The sequence below is a fragment of the Fragaria vesca genome, linkage group LG5, assembly GCF_000184155.1.
Source record: "Fragaria vesca subsp. vesca linkage group LG5, FraVesHawaii_1.0, whole genome shotgun sequence".
NCBI lineage: Eukaryota > Viridiplantae > Streptophyta > Magnoliopsida > Rosales > Rosaceae > Fragaria > Fragaria vesca.
Genome location: NC_020495.1, coordinates 19,346,336 through 19,351,066, shown reverse-complemented (window position 1 = coordinate 19,351,066; position 4,731 = coordinate 19,346,336). Strand labels below are relative to the sequence as shown.

General features: G+C 42.0%; 1 non-coding gene across 1 annotated transcript; it reads left to right on the top strand.

The window, feature by feature from the left end:
• Positions 1 to 1,379: 1,379 nt before the first annotated feature.
• LOC101292901 lies at positions 1,380 to 3,459 on the top strand. Its single transcript, XR_184720.1, has 2 exons — positions 1,380 to 2,636; positions 3,393 to 3,459. It is a non-coding gene; the product is annotated as an uncharacterized LOC101292901 (transcript).
• Positions 3,460 to 4,731: the final 1,272 nt, after the last annotated feature.

Below are 4,731 nucleotides of genomic sequence, written 5' to 3'. Positions count from 1 at the left end.
TCTCTCTCTCTCTCTCTCTCTCTCTCTCTCTCTCTCTCTCTCTCTCTCTCTCTCTCTCTCTCTCTCTCTGAGGCTCGATCTGGTTCATCTCCATGGCTCCATCACCACGCAGTCCACGCCTTCATCTCCGGCGGCGACCGACATCTCGCTTGAGCCGATCTCCGGCTCGATCTAGTTCAGCTCCATCACCATGCCGCCAATCCTTCACCTCTAGCTCGATCTAGTCCGTAGTGAAGTTGGCGTGATGGTTCTGCGGCGCACGAGGACTCGACGGCCCAGGTTGATGTGGCAGAACTTGGCCACATCGTCGACGACAATCAGGTCAGAGTCGAAGTAGATAATGCGGCGGATGCCGGAGTGGAGAAGATCGGCAAGGTAGATGCGCTCGTAGTTGAGCGGCTGTTCTAGGCTTGATCGAAATCTCCATTGACGGCAGTCGAGGAGCCACCACCACCACCAGCGTCGTGCGAACGACGTCGTTTTGTCGTGGAAGCGTTGGTTCTGGGAATGGCAGTGGTTAAGCTATAGTTAATTTCTTTTTAACTTGGGGTAAGTAAGATTATTGGGGTAAATAAATATTTTATTGGGGGTCAGTAATTTTTCTTTTGGTTTCGTTTTGGTTGGAAATTGCCTTTTTCTTCGTTTTTCTGGTTTTAACAGATTATTGAGGGTCAATACTGAGGTCAATAGCTAATTACTGGGGGTCAGTAATTTGTCATTTGGTTTCGTTTTGGTTGGAATTTGCCTTCTTCTTCGTTTTTATGTGCTTTGACAGATTATTAGGGGTCAATACAAAGGTCAATAGTTGATTACTAGGAGTCAGTAAGTTTACTTCCCCCTAGTGGAACTTTACTGCCCCTCAATAAAATCTCAATAGAAGTTTACTGCTCCCTCAGTAGAAGTTTACTGCCCCTAGTAAAATATTTTTCATCATTACTGCCCCTCAATAAAGTTTTATTGATCTCAGTAGAAGTTTACTGCCCCTCAACTAGTAAAATATCAGTAGAAGTTTATTGCCCTGTAATATCTCAGAATTTCGAATTTCTATTTTAAAAAGGAAAAATATGTTTCGAGCTATTTGTAGTTCGATTTCTATTATTTCTTCAAATTCTTTGTGGTTTTCGAAAATTATTCAAATTTTGTTTTTCGAGTCCATAGGATTAACCTAGACATCGTTACGAGTTCATAAGATTTTTCGCGGAGCATCGTTTGAACATCGGAGCTATTTTTAATACTTTTTAGAAGTTTGTATTATCCAAAAATTTATTAAAAATAGTATTCTAAGTCGGTTTAATTTCAGCCGTTAGATTGGGAATACATATAGGTTTGGGTCAGATTGTAAAACAGTAGCACCGAGCTCAGACCGACTCGGCCTCAAGCTGCTTTGCAGCGATGGAGCTGCGATTCCTCCTCCGTCGAGCGGCCATCTCTCGACGTCCAACCGGGGACCAGAGCTTCACATCGTCGTCCCCAACCTCACTATGTTCTTCGTGTTCCAAGAGGAGCTCCGGCGAGAGAGAAAAGGAGGAGAGAAGACGACTGCATCTCCGATCGGGTTTCCTATACCGGTCACGACGGCAAGCGTGACTGGTATGGAAAGCTCTGTCTCATCGTCCCCAACATGACTGTGCTGTTAGATTTCCAAGACAAGCTCGGAGAAGGGAGAATCGAGCAGAAGAAGGATTTCTGGGTTCGCCGGCGATCTTCAAATTCCGGCCACGGCGGTGAGCATGAGCGGTGCTGGTAGCTTTGCCTTAACTCCCTGAACATCGTTGTGCTATTGGTTTTTGAAGAGAAGCCTTGAGGAGGGAGAATCGAACCTCAGAAGTTTTTTGGGTTTTCCAGCCGTGTTCTTCATTTTCCGGCGAGCTTCAAGTATCAATTCAGGTATCAAAGTTGGTCCATTTGTCGAGCTCTACCTGTTTATATGCTTGAATTCGAGTTTGATTAAGTTTTGGAGAAGTTGGTGTTTGGGCAAACGTCGGCCGCCGTGAGTACTGCTGTGTACGGCGGTGGCAGGTGGTGGTTCTTGTAGTTTGTGGTTTTTCATAGTATACAGATTGTGGAGGGATGCTTCGATATGTATTTGAATGGCAGGAGATTGAAAATTGGATGAAGTGGGTTTTGGGGCAGTGTTGTTCTGTGGCGGAAATGATGGTTGATAGTTCTGGGTTTTGGTTTATGTTTTGGATGAAATTGCAGGACATGATGTTGGTGTTGTATATGCTTGAAGTCCAGAAATGGAAGAGTTGGGAAGTAGACGATTGAGGTCGAATTGTGTTGTTGGAATGAAGAACAGTAGTGTTCTTCTATTCATTGAAGTGCTTGAATTTAAGAGTTTGAAAGTTGATATCGGCAGAATAGAACATGGGTGTCCAGAGTAGATTTGGAGTCAAGTTGGTACTTGGAGCGCAATTTGGATATGACGACGGCATTGAGCGTAAAGGCGAATAAGAATGTGGAAATAAATTGAAATGAGTACATTTGATTCGAAAATCATTGGAAAAGAAAAAGAATTCGGTACAAGGATCGAATGCGAGTAGCTAGATTGCAAAAGCAGAAGGATAAGGATATCATAATGCGTGTTGCAGAGTTACTAATTTTAGCTAGTGTCAAAAATAGCGCTTGGATTCCAGGTAGGGTCTCTTTTCTCGGGGAACCTTTCTTTAAATTGATAATTAGATTATTAATTGAAATTGTTGTTTTGTGTGCAATTGAATGATATAACTCTTGATTGTTATTGTTTTCGATATTATTAATATCGTTGATTTATGTGATTGATGTTATCGCGTTCCATAAAAGCATGTATTAGATGTTATTTTACGAGTAATGATTTTCAGTTGACATGCATAATGCATTGTGAGGAATAGTGAGAACTTATGAGATTGAAGATTCTAGAGAGGAGAATGATATTGATAGAATAGATACATTTTGTGTAGTTGAGTTTCCTCATGGGTTGTCCTCAGGATCTATGATTAGTCCACACGTGCACAAATTCAGGGAATGTATGCCTTTTCGATGGCGGACATCGATAAAACAATCTTTATCGGGTTACGGATCGGGAGACCATGAGTATAACAAGATGACTAACAAAAGAGGTACAGGCAGTGAGATATTACTGATTATTATTAGATCATATATTCGAGACATTTGAGTCACACCCGGTTAATAAAATACACGGTATGGGACATGTAGGCTCACCTGTCTTTGATGTATGGACTGACAACCAGTAATTGAGGAAGGCATTCATTAGCATACATGCATCGAATTCTCATTATTTATATAAAGTATTATTTGATGTTTGATAACTTGTTTGTTTGACGTAATTAAGTACAACCTAAAAAGGTTAAACCCTACTGAGCGTAAGCTCACCCCTATAGAATGTTGTTCAGGTTTGTACGAAGACACGTGTTTCTAGAAGACTAGCGGACGTGTACAAGAATAGAAAAGAGTTACAGAAGATTAGAAGTGAGATAGATTGCAAGAGCTCCTCTTTTTGTTTTGTAATTGATTTTGTTATTTGTAAACGTTTTATTTTCTTTTATTTCGAGAAAAGTATTTGAAATTGGTTTATTTTTGTAATATCCTAGATTTTCATATCATTTTTTTCCTGTACTATCTCCTTAATTAATGAAGGATTATTTATGGAAATTCTTTGGTTTATGCGAAGTTGAAGTTTCAGGAGTTTATTTTAAGGTGCTTTGACTTTTAATAGGCTAAAAGTTGACTTTATTTTTCGTAAGTTATCTTCAAAAACTTCCTTCATGAAAGTTGTAGAGTTTGTCGATACGAGTTCGTAGACTTGCGTCACGCCTGAAACGGATGTCATATGAAGAAGTTATGTTCAGAGCAAGTTTGTTTCCGGGTTTGGAAAGTGTATAAGTAGAAAAATGTGTGTGGGTTAATTTTTGGAAACCCTAAAAAGTCAGCCTCCCCTCTTTTCTCTCTTCTCTCTCTTCTCTCTCCTCTCTCTCTTCCTCTCCCGAGCTCTCCCGAGAACCAAACTTTCACCGGAGCTAGCTCCGCCGTCAGTCCCGTTCGACTCCCACAAGTGCCCTCTTCAAGGCTGGGCAGCTGCTGCTCGGTGTAGGACGCTGGAAACGAAGCTTTTAGCCGGCAAAGGGCGCTGCTGTGCCACCGGTCGGAACCGCCGTATACGGCGGCGACGAGGGGCAACCATATGAGTTTTGATCCTCTCCTCTTCCTGGTAGTGTCTAGGCCTAGATTGAATCAAGTTTTGAGTTTTTTTTAGCCCGGATTTGCAGGTTTGGAGTTTGATTCCGGGTTAGGGTTTCGTGGCGTTTTCCGGCCTGTTTCGGCCAAAATTGGTTGAAGCCTCAGGTATGACAGTTGTTCCCCTTGCTTCAAGCTTCAACTTTGCTGTTGAGAGTTTTCTTAAATTCGGAAGTTTATGGTGGCGCGTGGGGCCCACTCGCCACCGCTTGTGGTGGCCCGTGGCAGCGCGTCTGGCAATGTTTATGGCTTAGGTTGCTGTGTTTTAGCTAGCTCTTGTTGTTGTGAGCTTGTTGAGATGTAGAATTCCTAGGTTGTGAGCAAGGTTTGCATGTTAGGACTTTAAGTTTGTTATTAGGCTTGGTTGAGGTGTGAGTTAGGGTTTGAGGATTAGAGGCAGCCATTTTAGGTCGCTAAATTCGACGACTTTGGAAAGTTGTCCTCCCTTGAACTAAGGGTTAGTTTAAGGGTAATGTGTTAACCTATAGTATTGTAGTT